The sequence below is a fragment of the Aphelocoma coerulescens genome (assembly GCF_041296385.1).
Source record: "Aphelocoma coerulescens isolate FSJ_1873_10779 chromosome Z unlocalized genomic scaffold, UR_Acoe_1.0 ChrZ, whole genome shotgun sequence".
NCBI classification, from domain to species: Eukaryota; Metazoa; Chordata; class Aves; order Passeriformes; family Corvidae; genus Aphelocoma; species Aphelocoma coerulescens.
This window is the reverse complement of record NW_027184085.1, coordinates 69,379,503-69,393,212: the sequence shown is the minus strand read 5'-3', so window position 1 is coordinate 69,393,212 and position 13,710 is coordinate 69,379,503.

Genomic DNA, 13,710 nt, shown 5'->3' with positions numbered 1-13,710 from the left:
TATGGGGCCAAGGAGGTGCAGGCAGGAGCCAGGGCAATTTTGGCCAGAGATGGATTCTCTGGTGGGGCACAAAGCAAAGCAAAGGCCAGGCCCAACACCCATAACCAGGCCCCTGTCACCTGGCTGGGGAAGGGAGGGCATGGAGAAGCCCCCCTGGGGCATCCAGGAGTGACTTCAGCTCATCAGGAACACAGGGAAGTGGAGGGGAGGATGGGTGCCCCAAGGGTGACTGAAGCACTTGGCACTGGGAGGCCACTTGCCCGAGAGAGAATGGGGGACCCTGGTGTTAAGGACACCCACCCCTTCAAGGTGCCACATCCCTCGGCCTCCCAGCGAGCCCTGTCCCCCAAAAAGGAATTGTGCCAGCCCTGGGGGTGCTGCAAAGGCCAGAAGAGCCCTCTACAAAGAGAGATAACACGGCTTTGGGGCTCCCAGGCAGGGCGGTGAGGTGTTAAAGCCCCGGGGCTCCTGATGAGCCCAGCCCCACTCAAGAGGGCTGTCATTACCGCGGGGGTCCCGTGGAGAGGGGGTGTAATCACTACAGGAGGATCTCAGAATTTGGGGGGTTGATGGTCCTGAGTGTCCTGATGAGCCCTGACCCCCAAAACGGGGCTGCCACAGTTCTGCGAGTCCTACTGAGCCCGGGCTCCCCTCAGCAACGGCTGTGCCAGCCCTGGGGGTGCTGCAAAGTTCAGGAGTCCCCCTAAGAAAAGACAGGATCCTGGCTGTGGGGGTCCCAGGGAGAGGGGTGCCATGTCACCACCCCAAGTGTCCCACGGGTCCTGCCTGCAAGCCCAGCATGCTCAGGAAAGAGGGTCCCGTGGAGGTCCGGGGCCATGCTGCTGCCAGCCCAGCACGCAGGAACAGCAGCCACGGGGCCAACGCTTGCCCACGTGTCCCTGGGGAAGTCACCACGCCCCACAAGGAAGCCAGCACCTCAGCCCTGTCCCCTGCCAGCAGCTGCCCCTGTCCCCAGACCCCCGGCAGAGCCCTCCAGCCCGGCCTGGCCATCCCACCAGCCCCGCATCGGGGGCTCCCACCCCTGCAGCAGCCTGGTGCGGGCAGCGAGAGCTCAGGACACGCCTTTGTTCTCCTGCAATCGGACTTTATTAACAGAGACTGCAGCGAACAATCCTAACAACGGAGACACTCAGAAATATTGATAACAACGAACACAAAACTATTCCTAACCGGAAACAAACACAAAAGTATTTAGAACAACAAACAAACGCAAAAATATTTATAACAACAAACAAACACAAAATATTTCGAACAACGAACAAAAAAATATTTGCAACAACGAACAAACACAAAAATATTTGCAACGAACAAACGCAAAACCGCTCTGAACAAAAACTACCACCCCAAAGCCATCGCAGCAAACCCGAGCGAGCAGGCGAGGCGCATCCGCAGCCAAGGGAAGCCTTCCTCCGTTCCCAGCTCCAGCGCTGCCCCGACGCGGCTGAGAGACCCCCGGGCGCTCACAGGTCCCGCCCGCGGCTGAAGAGCGCCCGCCGGCCGCGCTCGCGGAGCCGCCTCTGCCCGCGGAACTTGCGCAGCTCCTCCTTGAACGCGGAGTGCAGCATGGGCCGATAGTCCCGGGGCTCGCAGTGGCTCTGCAAGCCACGGACGGCTCCGTCAGCCCCCGCAGCACAGCAGCCGCCGGCCCTGCAGATCCCCGCCCGTGGCGGCGAGGATGCTCAGAGCCACAGCTGCCCCTCGCCACCGCCGTGTGCCCCCGCCACTTCTTCCCTCTCGGCGCCGACCGCCTGCCACCGAGGGGACACGGGGACGGCACTCACCGGGAACTGGAGGAAGAACTCCCGGTAGCCGCCCTTCAGCACGTACAGCTCGGGGTAGTGCAGCTGGGGGTACTCGTGGCAGCGGCGATCCCTCTCCCGCAGGAACTTGCACCTGTGCCACGGACAAAACGCGCGGCATCACCCCCGTGCCGGGATCCGCGGCTGGCAGAGCCCAGCGGGCCCCCCGGGCCATCACTCACATTTTGGGCCCCCGCTCAACAGAGAACTCGCAGTGGAAGATGACGATCACCCTCCTGCTGGAGTCCAGGGGCACGATGGGCTGCTCCAGCAGCGATTCCTCCACGTCCCGCTGCAGCGGCAGGTTGACAGCGCCCTGGCGAGGCAGAGAAGGCGCCTTTTCCCCCTCCGTGTCCCATTGCATTTTGTGCAGCGACTCAAGGACGCTGCCCCCAAGCCTCCCCCAGCAGCACCGTCACCCGCGGTCCTGGGACACCGTCACCCTCCTCCTTGCAGCTGCGAACCAGCCCTTCAGGGGGTGGCTCGGCACTGCCCAGGGGCTGCTCCACCCCACCGGGCGGCTCAGTGCCCTCCGGGGGGGCTGCTCGAGCCCTCGCCGTGGGCTCAGCACCTCCGAGGGTGCTTCGGACCCCGCCCTTCCTCCCGGCCCCAGGGCCACGAGGGGCTTCTGACCTTGACGTGGCCCCCCTCGTACTCGTAGGGATAGCGGCAGTCCACGACGAGGCTGCTCTCGATGCTGCTGCTGAAGTGCCCCGCCAGCACCGCCGCCAGCTGCGGGGGGAGCGCGTCACCAAAGGGGGGGACAGCCGGGGGACAGGGCGAGAGCAGGCAGGCAGCCCCTCGGGGGGGCCGGGGAGGGGCTGCAGCCCCCTTACCGTCTCAGGGGAGATGTACTTCAGGCCCGGCTCCTTGCCCTCCACCGTCGGCAGGAGGTGAGGCTGCAACAGACAGGCTCTGGGCTCAGCCCCATTCCAAGGACACCTCCCAGGCCTGCAACCTGTCGCCCCAGCCCACAAGCCCCCGAGCGGCCAGCTGTGCCCCCGCGGGAGGGCAAGGGCCACATAGACGGGGCTGTGCCACACGGCTGGAGCAGAGGAGCGGCCATGGGGCTCTTCATGCACCGCAGCGATGCTGCAGGCTGGCAAGTCACGGCCCCAAGGCCCCGTGGCCCCAGGCATGGGCCACCAGCTCGCTTTGGGCTCTCACAGCGCTGCGGGGCTCCAGCCATGCTCCCCGTTCCGAATGATGGGGGCACCCCCTCACCTGCCCCATCCTCGTGGCCCTACCTTGGAGAAGTCGCCGATGAGCTCCTGGTCATCGTTGGCCAGCAGGTTCGCGAGCTCCTCACGCCGGGCGGAGCGGGAAGGCTCCAGCCACGCTCCCTGCCGAGGCACCAGCCAGAGACACCCCCAAATGTCAGCAGCGGCTCTGCCAGAGCCGGGCCGGGGCCCAGGCCCGCCAGGGACACGCTGGCTCTCAGCCCACACCTTCCCCAGCACCCACCGGCTCCAGCGACGCCTCCTGGCCAGGGCTGCCGGCCACCCTCCTCTGCCGCTTGGCCTCCACAGGGCTGTCGCTGTCCGAGGGCTGTCCCCGCTTCAGGACGGGCCTGGCGACACTGCCCGGCTCCGAGGGCGAGCGGGACAGCTGCCGGCACTGGCTGCGCTTCCCCGGCCGCTGTGGGGAGAGCCCGCGCTGCTGCCTGGCGCTCTGGCAAGCCCCAGCACCAGCAGGGCAGCGGCCGAGGCTCCCGCTCCCCGTGACCAAGACAAGCCCACAGTCTCTGGGCTGCTGCTGCTCACCAAGCAGCGGCCCCAGACGCCCCAGTGGAGACCCCAAGAGGGGATTGTGGGGCTCTGTCCACTTCCCAAAGGCTCCCACGTACCAGCTTTGCCTCCTCCTTGCTCATCACCGGCGTGCTCACCACGTTCTCCTTCTCCTGGGGCACGGTGGCATCGCTCTGCCAGGGCAGCAGCTGGGGAGACTTGGGGCACAGGCAGAGGAGATCGTGAAATGGGCACAAGTCCTGCCAGCTGCTTCCCAGCCGCAGGCAGGCACGGATCCCATAGGCGAGCTCCATCCACCACCTGCCGGTGCCTTCCAGCTTTGGAGACGCACGGGCTGTCCCCGTGACCCCCCGGCCCGGCCATCTCCCACCTCCGCAGCTCTCCAGGCCACGCGGGCAGCTCGGAGCGGCAGCTCCCACGCGTGCAGCCCCGGCATCACCCATCGCTGCTGCCCTCCCGAGCCCTCCAGCCTCTCTCACCAGCAGCTCTGATGCGGCCCAGGGGCTCTCGGCAAGGGGCTCCCTCCTGGCGGCCCCATGGCTCCGCTGGCCCGGCCTCGGCAGCTTCTTGGCCACAAAGCCCTCCTGCAGCGGGGGGGACACGGCGTCAGCACCCCTCTGTCCCCTCCCTGCCCCCCAGCTCTCGCTGCCCCCCTCACCTCATCCTCGGGCTCCCTGCGGCGCCGCCGCGCTCTGTCCCTGCGCTCCTGCAGCTGCGAGATGTCCTTCAGGACGCGGCTGCCGTCCCGCTGCCACGCCTGTGGGACAGCCAGCGGTGAGAGGTGCGCACCAGCCCTGCCCCCTCTCCTGCCTCCATCCTCCTCGTCCCGGCTCGCCCAGGGACTCGGCAGGATCCTGCCTCGCTCTGCTCAGCCCTGCGCAGCCTCCAGCACTCACCGGCAACGCGTGCATCCTCTGCCGAAGGAGCTTCCTGCTGCAAGAGCCGGCAGAGGAAAGGGTCAAATGACAGCAGGTGGCCTGGGCCGCTGAGTCCCACCCCTCTGCCATTGCCACCTCTGTCCCCCACGTGCTCAGGGCGGGGTGAGACGCCCCCCCCCCCCCCCACCCGGGGCTGTCACAGCTCCCCAAAGGGACCTGGGGCAAAACCACCTCCAGGCACTGAGGAAACACCAACGGCCTGAGCGGGACCCCAGCAGGGGGAACGGGGACAGCCTGGCTTTTGGCTGTGGGACAGGGACAGCCTGGGCACGGGGACAGCCCGGCATTCATGTCCTGCGGCAGGGACAGAGCCCCTGCACTTACTCTTTGAGCGCTCTCCCGAACGCCGGCATCGTTCTCTGGGAGCTGTGGGGAGAGCAGAGATGGGGTCAGTGGCGGTGGCATCCACGTCGCCGCCCAAGCAGGCCAGCTTGCCACCGCCCAGGCACAGCCTGGGGCTCACAGCTGGCTGCACAGCCGCCAGCGAGGCTGAGAGCGGGCCCTGCTGCGCGGGGGAGGGACAGGGGGTGTCCCCGGGAGGACACGGGCATGGGGCCGCTCACTCTTCCTGCGCGGCCGCGGGCTTCTGCTGCGTGGGGAAGTCCGGCTCCAGTCCTGCGGGAACAAGGCACTGGGCTAGTAGCCCCGCTGCGGGGATCGGCCTCCTGCCCCCAGCCCGGGGCCCCGGGCACTTCGGGGCCGGGCACGGAGTCCCCCAGCAGGCGGGTGCCAACGGCCCTGCGAGCACCGCTGCCCATGGAATGTCGCGTGTCCCCCGGAGCAGGCTGTCACCGCAGCGCTTCCCGGCTGCGCCCCGGCCAGCGCAGCTCTAGGCTCCCGCCCATCCCTCCCCACCAGCTGCCCCGCCTCGAGCCCCTCGCCAGCCCCTCGGCCAAGCCCTCCCGCCACAGCCCTGTCCCCTTAGGCTAACACCCTCTGCAGGAGCCCAGGCCCGGGCAGCGCCCGGGGACGGAGCAGCCGCATCCCTCACCTGCATCCGGGGGCTGGCAAGAGAGCGAGTGGCGGCCACAGTCCGAGGCCAGCGGCTGCGGGGACGGCGTGTGCCACAGCCGCGGCAGGGGCAGCCCCCCGTGGCCCCGCTTCGGGGTGTCCCGGTGCCTGCGGGCGGTCAGGACGGGGCAGTGTCAGCGGCCCGCTTGGGCCTCGCCCCTTGTGGCCCTGCCGGGCCGGGGGCAGGAGCTGCAGCAGGGGATCCCCAAAGCGTGCCAGCCCCCTTTGGCACGGCCCCGCCGCCGAGCCCCGCGCGGAGCAGCCGTGTCCCGTCGGGGCAGTCCCGCGTGCGGCGGGCGGCCAAAGCCCCTCCCAGCCGCTGGCCCTCGGCCACCCCCTCACCTGGCGGGGCCCGCCGGGTCACCCTTGTCCAGCGGCGTGAGCGGGGCCGTGCCCGGCGAGGGCAGCGGGGAGATGGCCGCCAGCCCGGGCAGCCCGCGGCCGCCGCACAGTGACATGGCCCGGGCAGGGAGCGAGCGAGCGAGCGACGATCGAGCTGCGGCAAGAGAGCGGCGCCAGGGGACAGGGGACAGGTGGCAAGAGATGGTAAGGAGTGGGAGGGGAAGAGAGCTAAGAGGTGAGAGGTGCTAAGAAGGGCCCAGAGGCGATAAGATGCGCTAAGTGGCGAAGAGAGGGGACGAGAGGTGCCAGGTGAGCCCCGGGCCGCTCCTGCTGCCAGGAACAGCACGAACAACAACAGCGGCGCCCGCAGCCAATGGCAAAGCGCAGCCGGCACGAGGCGACGGCGGCAGCCAATGAGAGGTGGCGCTGGGCGCGAGGGGACGGCGGCGGCCAATGAGAGCTGCGGAGGGCGCGTGGGGGCGGAGCCTGAGCCGAAGGGGCGGTTGATGGTCGAAAGGGGCGTGGCCAACGAGGAAAGGGGCGTGGCTAACGAAGAAAGGGGCGTGGCCAACGAGGAAAGGGGCGTGGCCAACGAGGAAAGGGGCGTGGCCAGCCCGGTCCCCGCGCCTGGCCTGGCCGGACCTTGGCACTGCAGGGGACACTCGGTCACCCCTGATGGCCCTCGAGTGTCACCTGCAGGGTAATAAAGTTATGACCTAACAGCACCCTGAGAACCAGGCCATGGCACTGAGTGCCACGTCCACTGTCGAGAAAGCAGGGTTGAAATCCTGCAGGTTGGGTTTTTATGGGTGGAGTTTCTGGTTTCTAATGGCACTTGTGAACAGCCTGCTTTGTTCACCTGCTGAAAACTTTTCTTTCTGTACCGGACTTCAAAGAAACCAAATCAGCTGGTTGTCACTTTTACTTAAGGGCACTTGATTTCTTTGCTCTTCAAACGTGCCCTCGACATGGAGTCCCTGGTGTTGATGTCCTCGGTGGTTCCAACCTGCCTCACTTTCCTCATGGATGTGCCAAAGCAGATGGAACTTTAGCGGAGCTAAAGACTGGGGGCAAAAAGAATCATAACCTAGAACTAATCCCAAAGGTGTTCGACTGGGCCTCCCTTTTCTCCCACCTGGAGATCAAAGCCGGCCAGGGAGTCCAAACCCACTTTGTGGGTGTTGGGAAGGCGCCCCGTTCCTTTGTGGAGGGCCAAGAGCTCTGACAGGAGCCTGCAGAAAGCACCACTTCCTCCTGCTCACGGTGAATTTCCGTGTATTTTTCTAGATACCTGTACTTCTATAGAAATCAGGAATTCTGAGAAAGCTGGGTGTCACGCCCGTGACCTTTGATGCTATTCAAGCACTGCCGACTGCTGCCCTGAAACATTTGAAGAGCTGCAAGGGGATTATTTGACAAAGAATAAAATTGCGGGTGATTTTAGGAAAGGTCTTTGTTTTTGCCATTTTGTGCTGATGCCTTTTCCACTCTTAAAATCAAGAGTCATACATGGTTAGAAGGGGAAAAGGGATTTTACCTTGGTGTTCGTTTTTAAGGATTCTTAGGTGTACACGTCCAGGTCATATGCATCGAGATGCACCCCGCCGAGACTCTCTGTGTCCCCCTCTCCCCCAACATTGGGTATAACATTATAGGTTTTACTAATTAGCATAACTATCAAAGATTCCCCAATGAGAGGCTCAAGTGAGCCCCCCTCCCCAAGGAACCTTCCCCTGTTTGGTTCTATCTTGCTTTACAGAATGTGTTCTGGAGAGGACCTTGGGCTCTGGGGCACACTGATCCCTAGCTACGAAGCTTCTAAAATGTTTAGTCTCTTAGCTTGACAAGCAAGTCCAAGACTGTGGGGAAAAAGCACTAGGAATAGAGAAGTTGTAAAAGGGTATAACTGGTATGAAAGAAAAGGCAAAAATCTTCATGGCATCAGTGCAGTCCTCTGTTTTGCTCTTGTGACTTCTCATTGGCGTTGCTGTTTTCTGCTTGAGCTACTCAGCTGTGTGGCCTTCCTGGCACCCCAAAGTCCTCTGATTACTCACCCCCCCCCCCCAAGGTCTTCTTCAGTAGAGGACACGCCTCTTTGCCCGTGTGTGTGCCAGTGCTCCTTGTCAGACTTTCAAACCAGGATTGTCCGTGAGGCAGGAGCTGATCCAGGAGCCCATTGGCAGTTTGGGATGGAGCAGGATGTGGATATGGGGCCAAGGAGGTGCAGGCAGGAGCCAGGGCAATTTTGGCCAGAGATGGATTCTCTGGTGGGGCACAAAGCAAAGCAAAGGCCAGGCCCAACACCCATAACCAGGCCCCTGTCACCTGGCTGGGGAAGGGAGGGCATGGAGAAGCCCCCCTGGGGCATCCAGGAGTGACTTCAGCTCATCAGGAACACAGGGAAGTGGAGGGGAGGATGGGTGCCCCAAGGGTGACTGAAGCACTTGGCACTGGGAGGCCACTTGCCCGAGAGAGAATGGGGGACCCTGGTGTTAAGGACACCCACCCCTTCAAGGTGCCACATCCCTCGGCCTCCCAGCGAGCCCTGTCCCCCAAAAAGGAATTGTGCCAGCCCTGGGGGTGCTGCAAAGGCCAGAAGAGCCCTCTACAAAGAGAGATAACACGGCTTTGGGGCTCCCAGGCAGGGCGGTGAGGTGTTAAAGCCCCGGGGCTCCTGATGAGCCCAGCCCCACTCAAGAGGGCTGTCATTACCGCGGGGGTCCCGTGGAGAGGGGGTGTAATCACTACAGGAGGATCTCAGAATTTGGGGGGTTGATGGTCCTGAGTGTCCTGATGAGCCCTGACCCCCAAAACGGGGCTGCCACAGTTCTGCGAGTCCTACTGAGCCCGGGCTCCCCTCAGCAACGGCTGTGCCAGCCCTGGGGGTGCTGCAAAGTTCAGGAGTCCCCCTAAGAAAAGACAGGATCCTGGCTGTGGGGGTCCCAGGGAGAGGGGTGCCATGTCACCACCCCAAGTGTCCCACGGGTCCTGCCTGCAAGCCCAGCATGCTCAGGAAAGAGGGTCCCGTGGAGGTCCGGGGCCATGCTGCTGCCAGCCCAGCACGCAGGAACAGCAGCCACGGGGCCAACGCTTGCCCACGTGTCCCTGGGGAAGTCACCACGCCCCACAAGGAAGCCAGCACCTCAGCCCTGTCCCCTGCCAGCAGCTGCCCCTGTCCCCAGACCCCCGGCAGAGCCCTCCAGCCCGGCCTGGCCATCCCACCAGCCCCGCATCGGGGGCTCCCACCCCTGCAGCAGCCTGGTGCGGGCAGCGAGAGCTCAGGACACGCCTTTGTTCTCCTGCAATCGGACTTTATTAACAGAGACTGCAGCGAACAATCCTAACAACGGAGACACTCAGAAATATTGATAACAACGAACACAAAACTATTCCTAACCGGAAACAAACACAAAAGTATTTAGAACAACAAACAAACGCAAAAATATTTATAACAACAAACAAACACAAAATATTTCGAACAACGAACAAAAAAATATTTGCAACAACGAACAAACACAAAAATATTTGCAACGAACAAACGCAAAACCGCTCTGAACAAAAACTACCACCCCAAAGCCATCGCAGCAAACCCGAGCGAGCAGGCGAGGCGCATCCGCAGCCAAGGGAAGCCTTCCTCCGTTCCCAGCTCCAGCGCTGCCCCGACGCGGCTGAGAGACCCCCGGGCGCTCACAGGTCCCGCCCGCGGCTGAAGAGCGCCCGCCGGCCGCGCTCGCGGAGCCGCCTCTGCCCGCGGAACTTGCGCAGCTCCTCCTTGAACGCGGAGTGCAGCATGGGCCGATAGTCCCGGGGCTCGCAGTGGCTCTGCAAGCCACGGACGGCTCCGTCAGCCCCCGCAGCACAGCAGCCGCCGGCCCTGCAGATCCCCGCCCGTGGCGGCGAGGATGCTCAGAGCCACAGCTGCCCCTCGCCACCGCCGTGTGCCCCCGCCACTTCTTCCCTCTCGGCGCCGACCGCCTGCCACCGAGGGGACACGGGGACGGCACTCACCGGGAACTGGAGGAAGAACTCCCGGTAGCCGCCCTTCAGCACGTACAGCTCGGGGTAGTGCAGCTGGGGGTACTCGTGGCAGCGGCGATCCCTCTCCCGCAGGAACTTGCACCTGTGCCACGGACAAAACGCGCGGCATCACCCCCGTGCCGGGATCCGCGGCTGGCAGAGCCCAGCGGGCCCCCCGGGCCATCACTCACATTTTGGGCCCCCGCTCAACAGAGAACTCGCAGTGGAAGATGACGATCACCCTCCTGCTGGAGTCCAGGGGCACGATGGGCTGCTCCAGCAGCGATTCCTCCACGTCCCGCTGCAGCGGCAGGTTGACAGCACCCTGGCGAGGCAGAGAAGGCGCCTTTTCCCCCTCCGTGTCCCATTGCATTTTGTGCAGCGACTCAAGGACGCTGCTCCCCCAGCAGCACCGTCACCCGCGGTCCTGGGACACCGTCACCCTCCTCCTTGCAGCTGCGAACCAGCCCTTCAGGGGGTGGCTCGGCACTGCCCAGGGGCTGCTCCACCCCACCGGGCGGCTCAGTGCCCTCCGGGGGGGCTGCTCGAGCCCTCGCCGTGGGCTCAGCACCTCCGAGGGTGCTTCGGACCCCGCCCTTCCTCCCGGCCCCAGGGCCACGAGGGGCTTCTGACCTTGACGTGGCCCCCCTCGTACTCGTAGGGATAGCGGCAGTCCACGACGAGGCTGCTCTCGATGCTGCTGCTGAAGTGCCCCGCCAGCACCGCCGCCAGCTGCGGGGGGAGCGCGTCACCAAAGGGGGGGACAGCCGGGGGACAGGGCGAGAGCAGGCAGGCAGCCCCTCGGGGGGGCCGGGGAGGGGCTGCAGCCCCCTTACCGTCTCAGGGGAGATGTACTTCAGGCCCGGCTCCTTGCCCTCCACCGTCGGCAGGAGGTGAGGCTGCAACAGACAGGCTCTGGGCTCAGCCCCATTCCAAGGACACCTCCCAGGCCTGCAACCTGTCGCCCCAGCCCACAAGCCCCCGAGCGGCCAGCTGTGCCCCCGCGGGAGGGCAAGGGCCACATAGACGGGGCTGTGCCACACGGCTGGAGCAGAGGAGCGGCCATGGGGCTCTTCATGCACCGCAGCGATGCTGCAGGCTGGCAAGTCACGGCCCCAAGGCCCCGTGGCCCCAGGCATGGGCCACCAGCTCGCTTTGGGCTCTCACAGCGCTGCGGGGCTCCAGCCATGCTCCCCGTTCCGAATGATGGGGGCACCCCCTCACCTGCCCCATCCTCGTGGCCCTACCTTGGAGAAGTCGCCGATGAGCTCCTGGTCATCGTTGGCCAGCAGGTTCGCGAGCTCCTCACGCCGGGCGGAGCGGGAAGGCTCCAGCCACGCTCCCTGCCGAGGCACCAGCCAGAGACACCCCCAAATGTCAGCAGCGGCTCTGCCAGAGCCGGGCCGGGGCCCAGGCCCGCCAGGGACACGCTGGCTCTCAGCCCACACCTTCCCCAGCACCCACCGGCTCCAGCGACGCCTCCTGGCCAGGGCTGCCGGCCACCCTCCTCTGCCGCTTGGCCTCCACAGGGCTGTCGCTGTCCGAGGGCTGTCCCCGCTTCAGGACGGGCCTGGCGACACTGCCCGGCTCCGAGGGCGAGCGGGACAGCTGCCGGCACTGGCTGCGCTTCCCCGGCCGCTGTGGGGAGAGCCCGCGCTGCTGCCTGGCGCTCTGGCAAGCCCCAGCACCAGCAGGGCAGCGGCCGAGGCTCCCGCTCCCCGTGACCAAGACAAGCCCACAGTCTCTGGGCTGCTGCTGCTCACCAAGCAGCGGCCCCAGACGCCCCAGTGGAGACCCCAAGAGGGGATTGTGGGGCTCTGTCCACTTCCCAAAGGCTCCCACGTACCAGCTTTGCCTCCTCCTTGCTCATCACCGGCGTGCTCACCACGTTCTCCTTCTCCTGGGGCACGGTGGCATCGCTCTGCCAGGGCAGCAGCTGGGGAGACTTGGGGCACAGGCAGAGGAGATCGTGAAATGGGCACAAGTCCTGCCAGCTGCTTCCCAGCCGCAGGCAGGCACGGATCCCATAGGCGAGCTCCATCCACCACCTGCCGGTGCCTTCCAGCTTTGGAGACGCACGGGCTGTCCCCGTGACCCCCCGGCCCGGCCATCTCCCACCTCCGCAGCTCTCCAGGCCACGCGGGCAGCTCGGAGCGGCAGCTCCCACGCGTGCAGCCCCGGCATCACCCATCGCTGCTGCCCTCCCGAGCCCTCCAGCCTCTCTCACCAGCAGCTCTGATGCGGCCCAGGGGCTCTCGGCAAGGGGCTCCCTCCTGGCGGCCCCATGGCTCCGCTGGCCCGGCCTCGGCAGCTTCTTGGCCACAAAGCCCTCCTGCAGCGGGGGGGACACGGCGTCAGCACCCCTCTGTCCCCTCCCTGCCCCCCAGCTCTCGCTGCCCCCCTCACCTCATCCTCGGGCTCCCTGCGGCGCCGCCGCGCTCTGTCCCTGCGCTCCTGCAGCTGCGAGATGTCCTTCAGGACGCGGCTGCCGTCCCGCTGCCACGCCTGTGGGACAGCCAGCGGTGAGAGGTGCGCACCAGCCCTGCCCCCTCTCCTGCCTCCATCCTCCTCGTCCCGGCTCGCCCAGGGACTCGGCAGGATCCTGCCTCGCTCTGCTCAGCCCTGCGCAGCCTCCAGCACTCACCGGCAACGCGTGCATCCTCTGCCGAAGGAGCTTCCTGCTGCAAGAGCCGGCAGAGGAAAGGGTCAAATGACAGCAGGTGGCCTGGGCCGCTGAGTCCCACCCCTCTGCCATTGCCACCTCTGTCCCCCACGTGCTCAGGGCGGGGTGAGACGCCCCCCCCCCCCCCCACCCGGGGCTGTCACAGCTCCCCAAAGGGACCTGGGGCAAAACCACCTCCAGGCACTGAGGAAACACCAACGGCCTGAGCGGGACCCCAGCAGGGGGAACGGGGACAGCCTGGCTTTTGGCTGTGGGACAGGGACAGCCTGGGCACGGGGACAGCCCGGCATTCATGTCCTGCGGCAGGGACAGAGCCCCTGCACTTACTCTTTGAGCGCTCTCCCGAACGCCGGCATCGTTCTCTGGGAGCTGTGGGGAGAGCAGAGATGGGGTCAGTGGCGGTGGCATCCACGTCGCCGCCCAAGCAGGCCAGCTTGCCACCGCCCAGGCACAGCCTGGGGCTCACAGCTGGCTGCACAGCCGCCAGCGAGGCTGAGAGCGGGCCCTGCTGCGCGGGGGAGGGACAGGGGGTGTCCCCGGGAGGACACGGGCATGGGGCCGCTCACTCTTCCTGCGCGGCCGCGGGCTTCTGCTGCGTGGGGAAGTCCGGCTCCAGTCCTGCGGGAACAAGGCACTGGGCTAGTAGCCCCGCTGCGGGGATCGGCCTCCTGCCCCCAGCCCGGGGCCCCGGGCACTTCGGGGCCGGGCACGGAGTCCCCCAGCAGGCGGGTGCCAACGGCCCTGCGAGCACCGCTGCCCATGGAATGTCGCGTGTCCCCCGGAGCAGGCTGTCACCGCAGCGCTTCCCGGCTGCGCCCCGGCCAGCGCAGCTCTAGGCTCCCGCCCATCCCTCCCCACCAGCTGCCCCGCCTCGAGCCCCTCGCCAGCCCCTCGGCCAAGCCCTCCCGCCACAGCCCTGTCCCCTTAGGCTAACACCCTCTGCAGGAGCCCAGGCCCGGGCAGCGCCCGGGGACGGAGCAGCCGCATCCCTCACCTGCATCCGGGGGCTGGCAAGAGAGCGAGTGGCGGCCACAGTCCGAGGCCAGCGGCTGCGGGGACGGCGTGTGCCACAGCCGCGGCAGGGGCAGCCCCCCGTGGCCCCGCTTCGGGGTGTCCCGGTGCCTGCGGGCGGTCAGGACGGGGCAGTGTCA